Below are 24,543 nucleotides of genomic sequence, written 5' to 3'. Positions count from 1 at the left end.
ACTTGTATCAAGTTTAGCGCTTTTGATTCTATTTTGGTGCTTTCGACACTGTTTTGGCGCTATTGACCCTGTTTTAGCATGTTTGCCTTCTCTGTCTTTCTTTTTCTTTTAGTGCATTTGTGTTAAATAGTGCTTCTGTTCAAACACAGACTAGCGCTATTGTAATAGAACATTGTAAAAAGGACCTTGTAACCAAAAAAGTGAAAGTTTTTAGGCTTGTGGAAGCCCCCCTTAGACATGGATTTTACTAACCGGTTGTTATTTGTGCAGGTTTAAAAACTCACCCTCTAAAATCACAAACTTTATTTTGGTGTTTTAAAACTTGAACAAACAAACTTTCCTTGCTTTCTAGTTAGGGTCACTTGTTTATTTGGTGCATTAAAAACAAACATTTGTTTTCTTGCAAGTTAGGAAACACACTTCATTTGGTGCTTAAAATCAACACTTCCATTTTTTTCTTGCATCAAAAGAATTTACAATCCACACTTCTATTTTTGGTGCACATAAAATACACAATCCACTTGTTTTAATTTTTGCAAAATGATTTTTTTCATGCATATGTGCTTCGAGTTCAGTTGACCAGGATTTCCAATTTCTAGATTACAACACATTTTGCCATTGAAGGATAAAAAAAACACCATGACTATTGGAGCAACATCTCCAAATAGTTAGATTACATTGCAATGGCAGATTAAAAAGAACAAGTTTTTTTCATACTTGGCACACTTGTGCAAAAAGTCAGTCGAGTGGTCCCACTTCTAACACACACTATCCTCTCCCTTGGCTTTCGTGGTCCTAGGTGCAAGAGAAAAGTGTTAGTAACACTCAAAATTTTTATCTTTTTAAGAGAGGCCTGCCAAGAGACATATCACTCTTGGGAATGACCTCGCACAGTAAATCCTTCGAGCCACTATAGAAATCAGATGAGAGTGAAAGTTGTAGCCTTGGGTATAGTTGTTCCTACAGTGTAACTGGCCGAAAGGACAAATGGGCCCCACCACTAGTTACAAGGCTCTTAAGTGAGTCACTACAGAATGAACTTATGTCCAAAAATATCGAACATGACTATACACCTTTGAGTAGTAGCCCACCCATTCTATTGATTGAGGATATTTGTGATATAATTTAGTGCAAGAGCATAGATGGTTTTGCTCCCAAGATACTCACCATACATATTTCCTTGAGTAGAAACATAGCTTTTTGAAAAGTCACTTGTGGCTTGATAAAAGTGGTGACTCCCCCACCATAGGGATCATCTATTTGTTATGCTCATGCAAGACTTAGTATATCACATCCTTACCTGCCAAGGCAAGATTCATAAGGTATGTAGTACCAAAGTCGAAGAAATATCAAGATGTGGGCTAAATTTATCACAACTAGCCATTTGACCTTAGGGATAAAAAGTGTTTGAAGTGTGTTCATTTTAGTCAAGACCAAGTGCAAATTGAGCCGACTTCAGGCTTTGGAAATACACCTTAAAATACATCTAAAGGAAGGGTCATATAAAAGTCCAAGGATTGGGTTGATCTAGACCCATACTCATTTGTGCCTTTGGGGCAACATTCTTGTGTTTGTGTGCTTGCTTTGTTTTCTTGTCAAAGAAAAATCAGAAAAATCACTTCCAAAAACAAAGTATTCATCCAACCAAACATTTCTCAAAACAACCAAACACATCAAAAACAAAGTGCAAACAACAAAGAGTCAAATTTTATGACCACTCTTCACATCTTGCGAAAGAAGAAGCGTAATCAGAATATCAACTTGAAAAGAAGACCATTAAGCTCAAAGGCTTTGTTCAAAAGGAGGAAATTCTTTTATCTAAAATAGACAAATCTTTGTCTCACATAGAGTCTTTCTGCGTCACATGCGTCTCTACCTTCAAGGCAAAACAAATTAATTTGATTCAGAATCATTGAACCGTAGAGATTTTATGCAATATAGAGCTCTGAGTTATCACAAAAACCAAGGAGGTAAGATTAATCCCAACTTTTTCCCAAACGTTTGCATCACATACAATGTAGCTCGAGAAATACCACCAACAACCAAAAGGGAAGAGGTAGAGTTTGTCCCATTTGCGACACAAAGCTTTTATTGAAGTTAAAAACATTTTCATCCATTAGCTTTTTCATACATCATCACTTCATCATCAATCCGTTCCAACACTCAAAACATTAAGAGGTTCTTGTCCGAAGTTCTCTTTTTAGATATTGCTTGAATCAATCGCATCACATTACTTTTTAGATTGTTTCTACATCTAGGATAAGCTCATCCTAAGAGATAGATCTACATAGGTTAAAACTAGTTCATGAGTGAATCCTCTCATTACTAGGTAGTTCAATCTATAACACATCTCAGATTTCTCTACACCTTATCACATCAAAACTTATCAAATAAGCAAGCAATTCAAAGAAGAAATTTCGGTTACATCTACCTTAAAAGTGCTAGAGATCCACATACAACACAATTCACCAACCATCAATCTCTCATTTCATTAAAAACTCATCATCATTTTCACACAACTTCAACAAAAGCTTGTAAGCAAAATGGCTCAAACCCGATCACAGTCAAGGCAATGAAAAATAGAAATGGAAGAAGAAGAAGAGGAAAATCTCAATGAATTTCAAGAAGCACTTGGAGGAAATGCGAATGACGAAAACCAAGTACTCCTACTCCTGCAACAATAGAAAGGGCCCAACATAACCCTCTCTTTACAAGACTTTTTGATGAAATACTTAGGAGCAATGCGGATGCTCACTTTTTAAAGCTCGCCCAAGAAGGAGCAAAACTCCCCTCTAACTTTGACCTTGCCCAATTAAGTCAAGCATCAGAATAACAAAGTCACCATGAAGAGGAAAGAGGTAGAGATCCCATCAGATACAACATTCCTCAAGGTAACCCACCACCTCCTCCTCCAACTAAAATGGAGATGTTGCGGCAACAAGTCGAGAATCTCGCCCAACAACTTCATAGTGGTGTCAAAACTAACCAATTCTTACTCAATCACATCTGTCCCTATCCTTTTGATAGGAATCTTTATATGCCACCCTTTTCGCAAGGATTCAAAACACCCAAATTTGAAAAATATAGAGGAAAGGGAGATCCTCGTGATCATGTCAGAGCATTTCATTCCGCTTGCCTCGAAGTGGCATATGAAGACACCTACCAAATGTGCCTTTTTCCCCAAAGCTTGGGAGGAACAACCACATCATGGTTTTCTCGACTACTAGGTGGCATTAGAAAATTTGAGGAACTCATCCAGAAATTCCTCGCTCATTACTCTCATAACATTGAACGCGACATCACCATGGTTGATCTATGCAACACTAAACAAAAACTAGGTGAACTATTCTCAGTATTCCTACAACGATGGCATCAAATGTCTAGCAGACGTTCTCTTTAGTTACCTGAACGAGAACTAGTGGAAATATTCATTTCCAACTTAAATGAAGAAATGGAATTTCACCTGGATGTCAAAGACATAGACTCTTTTAATGATATGATCACCAAGGGTTTGAAATGTGAATGGGCACTCATCAAGAAAGGACTCATCAAAATCTATAATGAACCAAAGGATAGTCCTCGCCCACGCTTCAATAGCGATAAACCAAGCTTTTGGAACAAAAACAAGAATATTGTCAATGATGGGGTTGTGGATGCCAGGACTATACAAAGTGCACAACCTATGGTTCAGTTTGCAGGACAAAATCCTCCACCTCAGAACAACACAAATGTTCCTTCAAATCAAGGTCGCATCACATCTCATGATGAACCTAGACCTCATCAGCAAAAACAAAAACGAACATACACTCCCTTAGGGGAACCCATTGAAATAGTATTGCGACAACTCATTTCTCAAAATTTGGTCACTCTACCTAAACTATCAAACTATGAGCCTCAGGTCAAACCGGCATGGTGGAGAGATACTGAACACTGTGAATTCCATCAAGGGAGAGGACACAAGACAAGTAATTGTCACCGATTGAAAGATCTCATTCAGGATCTTATTGATCGAGGTGAAATTGAAATCGAAGGACATGACCCAAAAAAAACAAACAATGATCATCTGATGTTCAAAAATCCACTTCCATCACAAGATCAAAGGGGTCCTTCCACTTCCAGGTGAGGCACTGATACCATGGATTATATGCAGGCTGCATATAATTACACTGTAAATCACCTGTATGATGCCAGTGAACAAGTTACAACTATAACCATAAAAAATCCCAACTCCAATTGCAATGTTGTTACACATTGCAGCAAGGTTATCATAAAGGTAGGTCCATAAGGCACCACCTCCATCCCAAAGTAGTACAATTGTGTGGAACAATTAGACAAAATGCCTGCACTTATATCCATTTTAGAGCTATTGTGCCTATCGCCATCTCATAAAACAATCTTGGATCAAGCTCTCCAAGAGGCATCAGTCCCTGCAAACCTGAATACAAACCAATTTCAAGCCATGGTTGGAAGTCTAATGTCATCACCTTGTCTCACTTTTTCTGGAAGTGACAACTCTTCCTTCCAACAACCTCATAATGCTTTGCTACACATTGAAGGCTTTATCAACCAGCATAGGATCAAGCGAGTCTTGATTGATAATGGAGCAGGCCTGAATATTTGTACACTATAGTTGGTCACAACATTGGGATATGCAATAGAATCAGTGGATCCCCATAAGAAGATCACAATCAAAGCCTATGACGATGGGGAGCGTTCCTCCAAAGGAGTTGTGGTACTACCAATCTGAGTGGGCCCTATGGTAAAACACATCATCTGTCAGGTTCTGGACCTTCCTCTACCATACAATCTATTGTTAGGAAGACCTTGGATACATGCCATGCAAGACATTCCATCTACCTACCATCAATGTATCAAGTTCCCCCATAACGGTGTAGAGATCACAATCCTGGGTGATGCAAATCCCTTTGCATATTGTCATAATATCAGCCATCAACCAGAGATTACCATTCCTAATAATAGAGAAGCCATTTCCTCCACATCATATATAAGTCCCGCCTCTCTTGCCAGTTCAAACACCACTATACCAAAGCAAGAAAAGCTTAAAATGAAAATAGCAGAGGAAGGTCCTGGGGAATATAGCTTGAGTCAACTCTTTTGTGTGGGACAAATGCCCACTTCACCTAGAACACATGGTAAACCAGAGCAGTTACTCCAGCAACCAATAATCACGCCAGCATGTGCTTTGATGCCTTTCATCCTTGGAAAGAGTCAAGAAGAAGAAACCCAAGATGAGGACTTAGCGGAATGGATCTATAAAGATCCCATCACCACTGATATACCGCAAGTTAAGCTTCCTATGGATCAATATGGCAAAGGTCTCCTCATTATGCAAAGAATGGGGTATGATGGTCAGAGTGCTTTGGGATATTGCAAACAAGGATGACATGAACCTTTACTGCTGGAATTCAAGCCCAAAGGTAATACAGGCCTAGGCTTTGAAAAAGAGATCTTTCCTAAACTCAAATTCAAAGGAAAACCCAGCAAACCATTATGTCAGCCTACTGCAAAAAGGACACCTTTCATTATCAAAGTAGCATCAAGCACCATCACAACTGCCCCACCGAAGCTCAAAATCCCAACACCACCATCTACAATACCAATCATCCCACCAATCAAACCAGTAATCCCATCCACAATAGCCATTACATCCATAGTACCATTAGCAGCAGCAACTGTATCAAAGCCCGTAGTAGCATCTACAGCACCAGCAGTTCTAGCAGAAGCAACTGAGTCAACACTACCGATACTCCCCATATTGGATTCCTTGATCCCCATCGTCCTTCCTGCAGCATCGATCATATCATCTACAAAGGTACATCAATTGATCACACTTGCAGTATTTAACTCAAAGGACATCCCAGTATGGTATACTAATCGGATGCTGGAAAGTGATTCAGAGACCGACTCGCATGAATGGGAATTTGATTCCATTCAGCTTAATACTTCAAATGAGGAAGACACATCAATACCTCCACCCCGCAAAGACATCCCTGTTTACGGAGAAGCACAGATAAAGACTTCTTGGGTTCCTGAGCTAGAAACTTCTTCCACAGACCCTACATCTCATCCTACGCCTGATTCTGACAGGGAGAGTACCTTCAATGACCTTCACCACACTGTCTTAACCCTCACTGATACATCTAACAAACTTAACCTAGTCAATGAAGTAATGCCCATTATCCATCCTGAACTCATCGAATGGAACCAACCAAATCCCCCATGTCTTGACCTCTTCCAAAATGATGAGGCCATCATTGACTTTTTGGAATTAAGGGATAACCTACCAAGTGGGGATCACAAAGCTGGATTCGTCATAGAACTAAATAGTGTAGCGTACTTTGGGGCGGATGCCAAACCTGTCAACTACAAAAATATAACAATAAAACATGGATCTTCCAGTGAAAACCACATTGTGGCACTGTTTGATTCAACAAAAGTAAAAAGAAAGAGCGTATCCAATGGTGAAAACCTCTCTGAGGAGCCTGAGGATGAAGGGTTTGACATTCTCCGTGCTAGTACACAATAGGAATGATCAACGATTCTCATTGAGGAAACCAAAGAATATAATGTGGGGACTCCTGAAAATCCTCACCTCATACATCTGACATCTCTTCTCACTCCAGAGGAACAGCCTAAATTTATAGAGTTCTTTCAAAAGTGTTAGATCAACTTTGCATGGTCATATGTAGACATGTCTGGACTTGATCCTAATTTAGTCATGCATCACCTCACAGTAGCAGAAAGAGCCAAACCTGTCAAGCAGAAGCTTCGTAAGATGCATCCTTAGATTGTAGTGCTAGTCAAAATAGAACTCAAGAAACTCCTAGATGTTGGTTTCATTAGACCAATTGATTATGCAGATTGGATCTCCAACATTGTACCTATCGGCAAACCAAAAGGGGGCATCCGCATTTGTACTAACTTCAGAGATCTAAACAAGGCATGTCCTAAGGATGACTTCCCCTTACCAAATATTGACATTATAGTGGATCTGACAATGGGACATGCCATGCTTTCACTTATGGATGGCGTTTCAGGATACAATCAAATAAATATCACACCAGAAGATCAACATAAGATAGCCTTCACATGTCCATGGGGCACATATTGCTAGAATGTAATGCCTTTTGGTCTAAAGAATGCAGGAGTGACCTATCAAAGAGCAATGACCACCATCTTCCATGACATGATGCATACTATGATGGAAGATTATGTGGATGACTTACCTAGCAAAATCACTCACCAGAGAAGGGCATCTCCACATCTTAGATAAAATCTTTGATAGACTAGAACAATACCATGTTCGACTCAACCCAAAGAAATGTGTCTTTGGAGTAACCTCTGGGAAGCTTCTAGGATACATTGTCTCAAGAAAAGGTATTGAGGTTGACCCAACAAAGGTAAAAGAAATCATGGACATGCCACCACCAAAGAATATTAGTCAGCTAAGGACATTAAAAGGGTGGCTTCAATCCATCCGAAGATTCATTGCACAACTGGCTGATAAGTGTCACCCATTCACACACCTGCTACACAAGAACATCCGCTTTCAGTGGGATGCCCGATGCCAGCAAGCATTTCAGACGCTTAAAGACTATCTCATGAATACACAATTGTTGATCCCACCAGATCCAAGTAGACCATTATTACTCTATATATCGGCAACAAGTATAGCATTGGGTGTACTATTGGCACAACATAATGCAGAAGGAAAAGAGTGTGCAGTTTACTACATTTCTCGCACACTGGTTGGCTATGAACTCAATTACACCCCTATTGAGCGAGCTTGCCTAGCAGTAATCTTAGCAGCCACTAAACTAAGGCACTATCTGTTAACACACAAGCTACAACTCATTGCAAAGATTGATCCACTCAAGTATTTACTCAGCAAAGTAGCATTGACAGGTCGCTTGGCCAAATGGGTGATGATTCTAAGTGAATTTGACATTGAGTATGTAGACTGTAATGCTATCAAAGGGTAGGTTATTGCAGATCAGTTGGCCGATGCACCCCTCATAGGCGATCATCCTCTCATTTCCAATTTTCTAGATGAAGAGATATTCATGATCACAACAGTACAACCATGTAAACTATACTTTGATGGTTCATACACTAAGCATGGCTTGGGGGCAGGCATTCTGTTTATCACACCTCAAGGTGACAGCATCTCGAAGTCTTACAGGCTCACATTTCCATGCACTAACAACATAGCAGAGTATGAGGCCTTGATCACAGGACTCAGGCTAGCCGTACAATGGAAGTTACAAGAACTACAAGTATATGGCGACTCACAACTGGTCATTCGACAAGCAACTGATGAATATCAGACCAAGGATGATAAACTCATGCCATATAAGAAAATGGTGGACACTCTAAAGACATCATTTACTACTATCACTTTTGAGCAGATACCAAGAGATCAGAATCAAGCTACTGACGCTATGTCTACCATCGCATCTCTCCTAGATCTTCCATAGAATTCAACATGCTACAAGTTCTTGATCGAATAGCTTTGGATTCCCGCTTATGATATCCCCGAATCCAAAATGATATATCGCCTTGTCGGTTCTAAATCCCCATGGTATGGTGAGTTCTAAACCTATCTCCATGATCACACCCTTCCTCCCAACCAATCGAATAACCAACCTAAAACCTTCATTCACCAAACTGCTCGATATACCATTATTGTTGAAACCCTATACCACCGCGGTCTTGATGGTATTCTATGGGAGGCAGTCAGTGACAGAATGTTTGCCTAAATAAACTATAGGCACCAATGCGGTCAAAGAATAGATCGATCCAGAAGAGGTTGGAATCTGACTGAAACTACAATCGATGGATGAGAAATTGGGGCACTAGAATTGGCCCCCTCCCCGAAACTAAGATCCCCCCCAACCCCCCTACTATTCTAAATGGGCTCGCCCTATAGTCTGGAACAAGGTGAGATAACAAAGGCTTTGGAAGAAGTCCATGAAGGAATTTGTGGGACTCACTCAAGTGGTCTGTCACTAGCCAAGAAACTCTTGTGCAATGGATACTATTGGCCATCTATGGAAAAAGATTCCTACTACTTTGTCAGAAAATGCAAAAAATGTCAAATTCATGGCAACCTGATACATGCACCCACCCAGGAACTACAACCAATCACAACACCATGGCCTTTTTGTCAATGGGGCCTTGATCTTGTGGGTAAGATTCATCCATCTTCATCCAATGGCCATAAATTCATTATTACCACCATCAAATATTTCACAAAGTGGATCAAAGCTGTTCCACTTACCCAAGTCACCGACAAGCAGATCACCTCATTCATCCTCAACTACATCATCTGCCAGTATGGTGTAGCCATGTCCATCATCATAGATAATGGTCTTCCTTTCAAAAATCAGGATGTCTGTGAACTTTGTGAGAAATTTCATATCCAACACCACTTTTCCACTCCCTACTACCCACAAGGAAATGGTCAGGTTGAAGCATCGAATAAAAACATATTGAGAATCCTCAAGAAGATAGTCAATGATGTCGGTCGTGATTGGCATCTTCAACTGAATCCAACACTATGGGCATATCGAACTACCATTCGAACCCCTACAAGCGCAACTCCCTACTCATTGGTTTATGGCACCGAGGCTATCTTACCTATTGAGGTTGAGATACCATCACTACGGGTTTCCTTGCATAATCTAATAGATGATGAAGCGTATAGAGTCTCACACCTCCAAGACTTAGAATTACTTGATGAGAAGCGACAAGCTGCATACAATCATCTCAAAGCCTATTAGCAATGCATGAGTAGAAGCTACAATCACCGAGTTAGACCTCATACATTTGAGGTAGGTGATCTTGTTCTTCGAGAGAATCCTCACAACCAACCAAATAGAGAACATCAGGGCAATTTTGAATCAAACTGGCTAGGCCCATATGTTGTCACTGTTGTATTCGGGTCTGGGGCATATCAATTGGCTACATCAGAAGGAGAATCGCTTGCAGATCCGATCAACAACATGCACCTCAAATGGTTTTACACATAAGCTACACAGAGCATCAGGCTCCCATATATACTGGCAAAAATACCAAAAACATCCAGATAAATGACCTGAAGAAAATACAAAAACATCAAAAGAGTAAAAAAAATAAAAATCATGCATCCAAACGGTGAACAACCACTCCGGTGGCACCTTGGGTAAGTGCGATGGTGAAAACCTGGCAAACAGGGGCCACTCATAAAAGGCTATGGCTCCATTGTCTTTCAAACTTGTTGTGATCACATCTACTTCATACATATATCCATCCATCCATCAACCATGGCTTGTTATAAATCTACAAATCCAAGAAAGTACTACATGCATCCTGCATCCCGCTTTTTTATAGTCATGTCTAAACTGGGGGCAATTCCCTTAAACTATTGATGGAAGTGGATTCTACATTGTCTTGTGATTCATTAAAGTTCTTCATCTAAAACTATCTCACAAAATCCACAAACATTCAAAACAATTCAAAATCCACAAACATTCAAAACAATTCAAAATAAAAAAACATTCAAAACAATCAAAATACCAAAAACATTCAAAACAATCAAAATCCCAAAAACATTCAAAACAATCACAAAAACCAAAAAACATCAGAAAAACATTGAAAATCAATCAACAACAAGGCAATACATTGTACATACCCATCTGAGCAGATCCCAAACAAACATTGCGACATACTTAACAAAATGACCATTTATCAATCAAACCAAACAACATCAACAATCTACACAACAAACTATCTTCAACAAGGATGCATCCTTCCTTACCAAAACAAAGACAAGATGAAATTTTCTTTGACAAGAAAATTCTGTTTAAGCTATCATATAATTGATTGATTTATGGGTTATTTATTTTAGGTTCTTGCTGCAATTGTTTGTATCCTCTGCGATTTATTTCTGATGAAGTTCTAGGGCATGTACTAATGGTGTCTACGTGGGAAGTTCACTAAGTTACGTGATCATATGCAAAATATAGTCATAGATCACTACAGCTTGCTGACTACAATGTATACCTCAACCATATGAGCATGAACCTTTACCAAGGATCTATATTCTTTATTCTTTATGTATATACTGTTTGTTTGCAGATTCAATGCTTTTTATTTGGTTCCTCCTACCTCATCCAAACTGGATAAAGGTTTTATCTCTTATTACGATATGCACTTTTCTCAGGATATGATCAGCCTAAGATCAAGGAGGATGATCCAAGTCATGCATGAAAGGAGATAATCCTTGCTTGTTCTGCAAGCAATACTCAGGTCAACTTGATCCATTTGTGTGGGGGAAAAAGCGAGACTAGGCTAACATGTCCTAATCCTACCTTTTGTCACACATTACGGAATATGAAAGAGCCTAGAGGTATCGCACAATTGGCTACTTCTTTTTGGTGAAAGAGAGAGCCATGGGCTACCTATTAGGGTTTCTATTCCTTTGTTGTAATTGAAAGGTAATATTATGCAAGTTCAATTCCTAACCCTAAAATGCAAGTATGAACTAATAACAAGATTGCAGAATTGAACTTAAATAATGGAAAGCTGCAAACACAAGGACAAGACAAGAATGCAGATGCGTACCCAGAGTCAAAATCTGAGTGAAAATGTTCGGGACGGGGGCTCGGGCACCACTGTCCTGATTCTGCACCTAAAACTGCACCTGAAACTGCTACTTTGCAATCTAGAAAACTGTCGGAAATGCTAAAAGTTGCTATCTGTCAAGAGGACCAGGGTGCCCAGCGCCCCTATCCCAGGGACCAAGGTGCCTAGTGCCCCTATCCTAGCAGGACCAGGGTGCCCCATGCCCCTGTCCTAGTCTTCTGCTCTGAAACTTGGTGTATGGTTCCGTCTCCGTCTGCTTCTTTTGGATCTGCAACTTGCGGCGTCGTCTGAATCCCAAAATTTGCACTTATATCTGAAAAAGGTGTTTGGGTGGCTATATACGGTTTTGCCTTAGTCAAACCCCCACTTCGGTGATTTCCACCTCCATGAATAGCCAAGTTGTATTGTAAAAGTAATGTGTGTGCAGACCTTGTGTGTGTGCAAGATCTAAAGTGCAAGTAAGCAAACTAGAGTAACCTAGAAAGTAAACCCTAATTGCTTGTAAATGACAATGTAAATTCTCCAAATCAAGATGCCAAGTGATCTAAAGCATGAATGTAAGTGACATAATGAGGCTTATGCAAAGACATGAAAACAACATGAAATCATACCCAACCCCAAGGGAGGGGTACAAGCCAATCTTCAGTCGGTGATCCCTTATTGCTCTTCAATGCCTTCAAAGCCCTAAGTGGATGAATGGATTTGATGAATGCTTGGAGGATGAATGTTGAGAGTGGTTGAAGTCTTCAAAGATCTGCTCTTTCCCTACATATGAGGTTCCTAAAAACAAAATTCGGATCCTTTCCAATGAAGAAAGAGAGCTCTTATGTATGAAACCCTAGGTCTTAATTCCAACTTTTGGCTGACCTAGAGATTGAATATCCCGCCAATTTCTTGGGGTTAAGCTTTATTTTATGATTGGATCGCACTCCTAAAATTTTGGGAAAAATGTTCGAGACCGTGTGCACTCCGAGCACCATGGTCCCGACAACTTTTCACCAAATTTTCAGAGCCATCAGATATGATGATTTTAGAGTGAATCCCGAAGTTACAGGTGATTTTGAGATGTTTTGACCCCTGAAATCAAGCCCCCAAGCTCAGAATAGGGCCTAATTAGGGTTTTTGATTAAGTGACGTATTGGAGGAATAAAATGAAAGGGGCACACTTTAATGAAAGGGCCCAACTTTATGATGTGGAGGACGATGAAATAGGACCTTAGACCTAATTAATTTGATTAATTAAGTGCTAAAGGGGAAATGCAATGCAAAATGCAAACTGCGCCAAGGCGGGTGCTAAACTAGGTATGAAATTATACTGCTTTAGCAAGTGCATACAATTTATGACACTACATTTAGCCCCCACTTTAGCAGTCATATGAGTACTACGTGCATATGCAAGCTAAAGTACAGAAAGTAAACATCATTTGAAAAAGGATATATCCATAAGTTCGTCGAATGAAGCCCCCAGCGGTATCTACAGTACACAGTTAGGAACCGCACCCTACAAAACACACGTTAGATCAAAAAATCACCTAATGCTTACTAAGGAAAGTGATGAAATTTGTGAGTAGCTATATGCCCCCCCTGTTTCAACTTGCTTATTAGGGAGGTGAAACAGGGTAGCATGTTTACTTACGACAAATTGTGTAAGAGAGTATTGATGAGGGATGTTCACTGAAAAGGCTTCATTAGAGAACTTTTTGGAACATCCCAAGAGTAGCAGAATGAAAATACGATTCCTACACAAAAAATGGTTCGAAAATCACATCTCCCAAACTCAAGTTATGATGAAATGAGTGATAGAGGAAAATTAGGGTTTTGAAAGTAAATGTAAAGGAATGAAAGTATATACCTTGAAAGTGACATTTGCATTTGTCACTTTGTTGATTTCTGAATAATGTCTATTTCAGCGGAGCCCACATAGCCATCATCATGCCTTCACGATGACCAGAGCGTCCCACGAGGATTGAGATCCTGCGACAGGCCATGATCGACGACGAGCCACTGGACGAGGTGAGTTGACTGAACGTTGACTTTTCATTTTCTGCATTTGACTTTCTGTGATTGTTTGCGGGCCCTAGAATCTGACCGTGGGTCCCACACAGGGCGCCATGGTCCCCTCAGGGTGCCATGGTCCCTTCAGGGTACCATGGTCCCTTACAGGGCACCATGGTCCCAATCAGGACTTGGCGAGAGATACCAGGGTTAGCATACGATGTTCGACAGTTTGCATGAATGATTTTGATGATTGAGTACTAATTATAGTTATGTTTTTGTGTTGCAGGGTCTCCCATACATGAGAGAGCATACGGCGGGGCAGATTCTTCGCAGTCTGCGAGATCAGATTCCCCGGCTGACTCAGGCAGAGAGAGACACATTGTCGATCGTGGGTTTATGGTCTATGATTCTTATGCCGGCCATTCGATTTCATCCCGCGATGCTGATGGCACTCATGGAGCGATGGGATCCTGACACATGCACGTTCCAACTTCCAGTAGGGGAGATTACGGTGACACTTGAGGATGTGTACCGCATTCTTCACCTACCGATCAGAGGAGCTACCGTGACATATGTGATAGATCGGTCAGTAGAGGATCATCAGAGGGAGCAGATATATTGCATAGGGAGAGTCATGCCGAGTGAGACGAGAGGTCGTATCATGGTCAGCTGGCTCTTACATCCTACAGGAGAGGTGCCCCTCATGAGACATCTTATGATAGCCATCATTGCACTAGCTGTCTGCCCTAATGGGTGAGGTACACACATGCATGGGGGTCTCACATGGTGCATCAGGGCCATGGAGAGACATAGGAGAGTATACGCCTAGGGTCAGAGTATGCTTGCACATCTCTATCACAACCTCAAGGAGTACGTTTTTAGATAGGGTTGCAGCTTGATGACATGCAGACTTCTGCAGGTGTGGATATTTGAGCACTTTACATGCACCAGGCCTGTCGGTTATCCGATGAGTGTAGCTAGCAAGAGACCTAGGGTATTTGCTTATCCACTTACCAGCGAGTGGAGATTTGGAGATCTACTGTATTAGAGAGTGACATTTGACAGATTGACAGCTGAGGTGACTGTGTGGAGACCATATCTACGGATGTAGAGATGGGATGGGATGGAGAGACAGTTAGCATGTTTACAGAGGAACCACCTACTGAGAGGTCGATATCCACACATCATAGTCCCATTCTACTTTGACCGAGTATGGAGGCAGTTTGGGCTAGAGCAGTGTGTTCCAGCCGATGTGCCCATCTACACTCGACACTCACGAGTCCTTCCCAGACCCAGAGCAGTAGCGAGACCTATAATAGATGATATCGAGATCACAGATATAGAGGGGTCCGACCAGGATGTGGTCACTGATTATGTTGCAGATCCCGAGGCACAGCGCAGGTATCTCTCATGGTTTATGAGATCATACCCAGGGCCTATCTTTCCACCAGATCACCCGACAGGCCATCCAGGCCCATGGAGACATGGAGACCGAGATGAGGATCAGGGATCCAGGTCAGAGGAGGGAGAGGGCCATGAGGATGTAGGAGATCCTGATCCACCCACAGGGGATTAGCCTAGTGCCGAGGAGGAGGAGGATGATGACATAGATATAGATGAGGAGAATGAGGATGCAGGTGAGGATGTGGATGAGGATGAGGACGAGGATGAGGATAGAGATGATGAGGAGGGGTTAGATGCCTCTCCCCACCATTCAGGAGATGATACCATAGCCCTGGATCCTCCTCTTATTCCCCAAAAGGGGGAACATGAGGCGATAGGGAGACCTGTTTCTAGTATGGGCCAGCCTACACCCATCATGCACAGATTATTTGAGCGTGGGGAGCCTAGTAGTTCCCAGTCACAGATGCTACCATATCACGATCCCTACTGGCGTAAGGGAGATCCAGGTATAGTAGGTTTAAATTGATTGATTGATGTTTTAATGATATAAAATGGTACTAATACATTATCTGTTCTACTGCCATAGCTAATGTGTAGGAGTGGCGTTCTCTGATCCAGCAAGCAGTGACAGATATCTCCATGATGGCGCAGATCCCTAGTTCCTCACAGGTTGCTTATAGACCTCAAGGGAACGCGGGTCAGCATGATGATTTATTTTCTCCATTTCGAGTACAGGTAGAGATATGGAGGGAGAGAGAGCGAGCTCTATCAGAGGACCTTCAGCGGGTACAGCGTGATCTAGCAACAGCTTAGGCCGAGGCTACCTCGTATCACGTGATCCTTATGGATAGGGATCGTAGGAGTTCCTCTCGGAGCCATTCATGATCTATATCATGGTATACCCCTATGGGTCCACCTGTATGGCCAGATCAGGAGGGAGCTTCTAGTCGTCACTCTCCAGCCACTAGCCCTAGGGATAGGAGATGATATTATGATGTAGGGTAGGTCACATTTTGGATGTGTAGTGACCTACCTTTGTATATTGATCCACATATATATATATATATATACATGCTTCTTTGTCTCAAACGTGTTATCTTTAATGTCTAAAAACAAAGTGTATTTTGATTAAAGCTAATACATTTGGTAGATGTACATGTATGTTCTGAATTTAATTTCCATGTGATTGATTTCTCAATGCTCCATGATTAAATTGATACATGTGTGACTTAATTAAAATATTTAATCAAGTACTTCATCGATGATAGGGAAGAAAAATATGTGTTAAGCCTAAGAATCATATAACTAATGTGATTTAATTTGAATTTAAACACAACATGACGCGATTCAACTTAACACATAAAGATATTGTATAATATGTCAACATAATGGAAAATGTAAATCTTTTGCAATTTACATAAAATGAATTCAAGACAAACCATAAAGTAAAGAAACATGCTTGTCAGGAACGAAGCAATATAGATTAAACAAAACATCATTTAATTCCATTTGCTCTAACAAAGATATGCTAACATATTATCCAATTTTGAAGAAGTGAGAAAGGAAATAGATGAATGATAAGGAATGAGGAATTAAGCATAGTATCTACGCAAGTGCATAGCGTTTATAGGGTCTTTAAGAGACGTACCGTCTACACCCGCTATTTTGTAAGCACCTGATCCATAATCTTCAATAACAATGTACGGTCCAAGCCAATTAGGACTAAATTTTCCCTTTTCTTTAGGTAAGGCATTCACATTGCGCTGATTCTCATAGAGCACTAAGTCACCCACTGAGAAGGAACGTTGAATTACCTTATCATTATAGCTTCGTTGTAGAGTTTTGTGATACACTTGAATATGCTCAAGAGCATTTATACGCTGTTCATCAAGCATCTCAAGCTGTTGAAGTCTTTGTTCTCTATAAGCATCATCATCTACTATACCTTTGAGAGAAACTCTAAGTGATGGAATCTCTAATTCTAAAGGCATAATAGCATCAACACCATAAACAAGATTATAAGGTGTAGTTCCGGTAGCAATTCGTACGCTCGTTCGGTAGGCCCAAAGAGCATAGATTAGCTAAGTACTCCAATCCTTACCATGCTTATTCACAGTTTTATGAAGAATTTGTTCAATTATCTTATTGGATGATTCGGCTTGACCATTTGATTGAGGATAGTATGGTGTAGAAAATCAATGTTTGATATGATACTTCTCGAGGAATTTCTTCACGTCCTTGTTCTTAAATGATGTCCCATTATCAGAGATTATAGTGGAAGGTATCCCAAATCGAGAAATAATGTTTTCTAGAAGAAATCGACAAATCACTTCAGCAGTAGTAGAGCAAAGGGGAACGGCTTCTACCCACTTTGTAAAGTAATCTGTTGCGGTTATAATGAAAGTATGTCCTTCAGATGAAGGAGGGGAGATTTTACCAATAAGATCCAGCCCCCATGCAAAGAAAGGCCAAGAAGCTACATGAGAACGAAGTTCTTGGGCAAGAGCATGAATCAAATTATTGTGTTGTTGACATTGATGACATTTCTTAACAAATGAAAAAGAATCCTGCTGCATAGTTTGCCAATAATATCCCATGCGAAGCAATCTTTGAACCAAGGATTTGCCTCCAAAATGCCCCCCATAGGCACTTGAATGGGCCTCTTCAAGGGCAATAGGGATTTCCGATTTGTTAAGACAACGAAGGAGAAGACCGTTATAACCTCTTCGGTAAAGAACATTAGAAAGAATGATATATCTAGCGGACAGCTTGCGAACTCTAGCCCTAGTGTTCCTATTAGTAGAATCAGGAAAGGTACCATCAGTCAAGTATCTTACGATATGCGAATACCATTCATCTGAGTCTATAAAGTCACAACATGTCACCACGCTAGAATCATCTACAATAGCTGGAGAAATAAGGTTGTGAATAACAAATTTAAGATCAACCATAGGGTCCTCTAAAGATATCAAAGAAGCCACATATGCCATTGCGTCCGCATGTCGATTATCTTTTTGAGGAACAGGTTCCATGGTGTAAGAATCAAATTTTTGTAACAAAGAGATAGCAAGGTCTTTATATTGTGATAATTTGTCTTGTTTCGCTTGATATAGTCCTGTTACTTGTCTTATAATCAATTGAGAATCTCCAAAAATATGTATGTGTTTTATATTCAGGGCTAAGGCTGCCTTTATTCCTACTATAAGAGCCTCATACTCAGCAATGTTATTGGTACATAGGAAATTGAGATGATAAGATAAGGGAATAGACTTCTTTGTAGGAGAAATCAAAACAACTCCTGCCCCCGATCCTGTACGACACTTAGAGCTGTCAAAGTATAACTCCCAAGTTTCATCTTTCTCTGTACAAAGAATGAAGTCATCAGGAAAAGACTCAGGGTTAGGGAAGGAGAAAGGTGAAGGGGCCTCAACTAGGTGATCGGTCAACGCTTGCCCTTTAATTGCTCTTTGTGAAACAAATTTAAGGTCAAATTCAATTAACATCATAACCCACTTAGCTAGGCGTCCTGATAAATCAGTTTTAGAGAAAAGATGCTTCAAAGGATCAAACTTTACCATGACGTGGACTTCTAAATTTAAGAGATAATGTCTCAATTTCTGAGTCACAAACACCAAGGCCAAGCATTGTCTTTCTATCACAGAATATTGAGTCTCATAATCGAGTAAGGTACGACTTATATAATAAACCGGACACTCCTTACCATCTTTATCATGTTGTGCCAATAATGCTGCAAGAGCATGAGAGGAAGCAGCTGTATAAAGAAGGAAGGGTTGAGAAGGTTCGGCCGATCGAAGGATAGGAGGATTAGCCAGATACACTTTTAAATCTTCAAATGCTTGCTGACAATCTTCATTCCATTGAAAAGTGATATTCTTTTTGAGAAGCTGAGTAAAAGGAAAAGTGCGATCCGCAAGTTGAGATACAAACCTATGAATAGCTTGAATCTTTCCTTGTAAGACTTTGAGTTGAGACACATTTCTAGGAGGTGGCATGTTGACAATAGCATCTATTTTCTTAGTATCCACCTCAATCCCATGATGCAAAACTATGAATCCTAATAGTTTTCCACTATCCACACCAAAAACACATTTTCGGGGATTCAAGCGCATGTGATATTTATGAATTCTTTCAAAGATTTGACGAAGGATTTTAATATGATCTATGCGAAGAATGGATTTGGCCAAAATATCATCAACATAATCCTCTAAAATCTTATGCATATAATCATGAAAGATAAGGGTCATCGCTCGTTGATAAGTTTCACCGGCATTTTTAAGTCCAAAAGGCATCATTATCCAACAAAACGTACCCCAAGGAGTGGTGAAAGCAGTTTTGAATTGATCTTGAGGGTTAATGTAAATTTGATTGTATCCTGAAAAACCATCCATGAAGGAAACAAGGCATGTCCTGCCGTAGAATCAACTATCATGTCAATGTTTGGAAGAGGGAAATCATCTTTTAAAGAAGCCTTATTTAAATCTCAGAAATCGGTACACATTCTTATTTTATTATCTGGTTTAGCCATAGCGACAATATTTGAAATCCACGGGGAATAATCAATAGGGCGGATAAATCCAGCCTCCAATAACTTTTCAATCTCAGCCTTAACAAGCAGAGCCACCTTAGGATTCATTTTTCGAATCTTTTGTTTCATGGGCTTAGCATCAGGAACTAAGACAATATTGTGAGTAACAATCTTAGGATCTATACCAGGCATGTCAGAGTATGTCCAAGCAAAGATCTCGGGGAATTCATGCAATAAATCTTCATATTGTTTTTGTTCCTCTTCATCCAAACATTTTCCAATTTTAATAACTTTTTCTTCATTGCAAGGATCCATCTTAACATCAGTGGTGTCACTTATGAGAAGATTACTTTGTTGAGGAGTATCCTTTAACTGAGGGAATTCTTTCACAATCTCATCATTATCAATCTCTTTTCCAAAATAGGCTTCAGTGTTCAAACAATAAGGGAGGCCCCTATTGTGATGATAACGAAGAAGAGTATCATATGATCCTAAAAACTCAGCTAAAGCATCATCGATAGAAAAAACATCCAAAGCACAGGCACACGAAGGATCCTCATCAATGTACTCGGAGTGTTGCATTGATAGAGATGTAGAAATAGCATTAACACTAATACATGGTCTCTTAGAAGCTTTAGTGTGCTTGCAGGGATTATAGCCAAGTCCAAAGGCATAATTGTGAAGATTATTCTCTAGAGGAACTTTTATCCCTTGTTCGTGAGTGCCACAACCATTTCCATGATACCCATGCTTAGAAAAAATGCGAAAACCATGACCATAATGATCAGCCATTTCAGAAAGAGAAGGCGGTTTTTCATAAGACAAAGAATCAAACTCTTCAGAATTAGAGGTGTGAGGAGAAGAAGTTTGAGAAGCAGCCACAAAATTATTGCTCATAGGCTCAGGTAATGTTGATTGATTTTTAGCTTCTTCCTTCTTTTCAACTTTAAGCTCTCTAGAAGGAACCTTATATTCACCTACAAAGGTGGGATTAAAATCAAGGGATCCCCAATCGTCATCTGTGAGAACCTTCTCAGGATCAAAATCCTTCTTATGTGTAGTTTCAAGTCAAGAAGAGTCTTCTTCAGGAGCTCCAGACTCATCCAAAGAATTTTGATCATCAAAGAGTGAGGATTCATCGATAGGTATCTTGTTTAAAGAGTCATCACTAGACGAGGATGGCTTAGAAGAACCCCCTTTGGAATTAGATGTTTGCAAACAGGCTTGAAAATTAGTATCACCTATCAAGGTATATGTCTTATTGTTGTAGATAAACTTAACTTGTCTATGTAATGTAGAGGGGACAGCTTGCATACTATAAATCCAAGGTCTCCCTAATAACAAGTTGTATGTTAGATTTCCTGACATAACATGGATAGGAGTAGGCAAAGTAACAGGCCCCACTGTGATGGGTAAGGTGATAGTACCTAATGAAGTTTTAGCCACATTATCAAAGCCTCGAATAGGATGAGAGTTCGGCTCAATTAGGGATGTATCCACATTCAACTTATGCAAAAGATTAATGCTACACACATTAAGACCAGAGCCATTATCTACTAGTGTTCATCTTATAGCAGTGTCTTTCATGATAACCACAATCGTCAAGGGATCATATTGATGTTGAATTTCACTAGTAGGCAACTCATCTTGGGTAAACATAATTTGAGCTTTAGGATTCATCACAGAGTTAACCAAAGATGCTATATTACTAGATGTATTCGGTGGAGGAACATTCAAATCTTTCAAGGCATCTTGTAACATTCCATGATGAGCGAAAGAAGTGTGAATCAAATCCCAAAGGGATATCTTAGCAGGGGTAACTTTAAGTTGTTCTATGAGATCATATTCCTTACTAAGAACTTCTGAAATACGTGGAGCTTGCGGAAGAATTGGTTGAGGATTCGGAAGAGAAACTGGAATAACAGGAGGAGGACTAGGCTGCCTATTATTTCTGGTATGATAAGTCTGGGCAACCGCATCATAACTCTCTCTAGTTATTTGCTTGGCATAACTATAAGGACTTATAGGTTTTCTTCCTTGCACAGTGATGATTGGTTTATTCGGAGTATGAAAGGAATCATGATCATACCCTGCTTGGACAATAAGGAGAGGTGATTTAGGAACTTGAAAGGTGGGAGAAGGATAAGCACCTTGGACTTCAAAGAGAGGCTTTTTATGCTCATTCAAGTTTATCATGTTAACCAATTTAGAAGTCTTGTTCTTGTTTAAAGATTTTGATAAAGCCACAAAGTCATCAAGAGCATCATCCAACAAAGTATGATCATAACTATCAAAAGGTTTATCTTTTGGTTCAAAAGGAGATATCTCTTCATAGAGGGGATTGTTGAAAACAACCATGTTACTAGATTTAGTGGAAGAGTTGATAGGAATGTACCCTTGAGAGGAATCATTCAACTTATCTTTCTCATCACAACGAAATGGCATAGTAACAAGGTTTATGAGTTTTTGGTAAAATGAAGGTTTGGCATCTTTAGGGTTCAAAAACTCATCTAAAGCTTCATCTAATTCATCTTGGCTATACTCATAATAATCATCATAAGCATGAACATTTTGCAAATAAAAGTCTGATATTTTGAAATAAAAGTTGCATGAAATTTAAACACACAATGCAAAGGAACACACTCTTCTTTTTTTTTTTTTTCTTTTTAATGAAAATGAAACTTAAATGAAACACACTAAATCTAGATCTAGATCTAACAAATGCAATGCAAGAGGAAGCAATGATAGATTCACGTCGGGTTCACCAAAATGTGTGGGGGAAAAAGCGAGACTAGGCTAACATGTCCTAATCCTACCTTTTGTCACACATTAAGGAATACGAAAGAGCCTAGAGGTATCACACAATTGGATACTTCTTTTTGGTGAAAGAGAGAGCCACGGGCTACCTATTAGGGTTTCTATTCCTTTGTTGTAATTGAAAGGTAATATTATGCAAGTTCAATTCCTAACCCTAAAATGCATGTATGAACTAATAACAAGATTGCAGAATTGAACTTAAATAATGGAAAGCTACAAACACAAGGACAAGACAAGAATGCAGATGCGTACCCAGAGTCAAAATCTAAGTGAAAATGTTTGGGATGGGGGCGCGGGTGCCACTGTCCTGATTCTGCACCTGAAACTGCACCTAAAACTGCCACTTTGCAATCTAGAAAACTGTCAGAAATGCTAAAAATTGCTGTCTGTCAGGAGGACCAGGGCGCCCAGCGCCCCTATCCCATGGACCAGGGCACCTAGCGCCCCTATCTTGGCAGGACCAGGGCACCCCACGCCCCTGTCCTGGTCTTCTACTCTGAAACTTGGTGTATGGTTCCGTCTCCATCTGCTTCTTTCGGATCTGCAACTTGCAGTGTCGTCTGAATCCCAAAATTTGCACTTATATCTGAAAAAGGTGTTTGGGTGGCTATATAGGGTTTTGCCTTAGTCAAACCCCCGCTTCGGTGATTTCCACCTCCATGAATAGCCAAGTTGTATTGTAAAAGTAATGTGTGTGCAGACCTTGTGTGTGTGCAAGATCTAAAGTGCAAGTAAGCAAACTAGAGTAACCTAGAAAGTAAACCCTAATTGCTTGTAAATGACAATGTAAATGCTCCAAATCAAGATGCCAAGTGATCTAAAGCATGAATGTAAGTGACATAATGAGGCTTATGCAAAGACATGAAAACAACATGAAATCATACCCAACCCCAAGGGAGGGGTACAAGCCAATCTTCAGTCGGTGATCTCTTATTGCTCTTCAATGCCTTCAAAGCCCTAAGTGGATGAATGGATTTGATGAATGCTTGGAGGATGAATGTTGAGAGTGGTTGAAGTCTTCAAAGATCTGCTCTTTCCCTACATATGAGGTTCCTGAAAACAAAATTCGGATCCTTTCCAATGAAGAAAGAGAGCTCTTATGTATGAAACCCTAGGTCTTAATTCCAACTTTTGGTCGACCTAGAGATTGAATATCCCGCCAATTTCTTGGGGTTAAGCTTTATTTTATGATTGGATCGCACTCCTAAAATTTCAGGAAAAATGTCCGGGACCGTGTGCACTCCGGGCGCCATGGTCCTGGCAACTTTTCACCAAATTTTCAGGGCCATCAGATATGATGATTTTAGAGTGAATCCCGAAGTTACAGGTGATTTCAAGATGTTTTGACCCCCGAAATCAAGCCCCCAAGCTCAGAATAGGGCCTAATTAGGGTTTTTGATTAAGTGACGTATTGGAGGAATAAAATGAAAGGGGCACACTTTAATGAAAGGGCCTGACTTTATGATGTGGAGGATGATGAAATAGGACCTTAGACCTAATTAATTTGATTAATTAAGTGCTATAGGGGAAATGCAATGAAAAATGCAAACTATGCCAAGGTGGGTGCTAAACTAGGTATGAAATTGTACTGCTTTAGCAAGTGTGTACAATTTATGACGCTACACCATTATATCAAGTTGCTTGTATTAACTTTCTATATCAAAATCCATGTAAGAAATACTCAGGTCATTTTGAATCATTATGTCAAGTTGCTTATATTTTCTTACAACATTTTAAAGCTCAATGATGAAAAATAAAGCACCATGGATCGTCATTCCATCTCATTTGTATATATTGCATTCCGTTGCATTCCATCCATCCATACATTCATAAATAGCTACATATCATTCATACATAGTAATGACAATGGATACTCTATTTTCCTCTTCTTCCATAGGAATGTAATAGGTCCTCCATTTCTTCTATCTAACATTGAACCTGCCCCCCACCCTCCCCATCTCGATAAATGGCATCACATACCCTACATCATGTCCCAATCAACCTAATCAAGCCACATTCATCACCATCCATCTCTAAATAGGAGGGATTGTGTTTCCTATCCTAAGTCATCCAATAAGTCAAGAAAGTTACTCTATCTGCATAGGTACATCAACTCACGCACACCTAGACTA

The sequence above is a fragment of the Cryptomeria japonica genome, chromosome 5 (assembly GCF_030272615.1).
Source record: "Cryptomeria japonica chromosome 5, Sugi_1.0, whole genome shotgun sequence".
Taxonomy (NCBI): domain Eukaryota; kingdom Viridiplantae; phylum Streptophyta; class Pinopsida; order Cupressales; family Cupressaceae; genus Cryptomeria; species Cryptomeria japonica.
Note: the sequence above shows the minus strand (reverse complement) of the source record.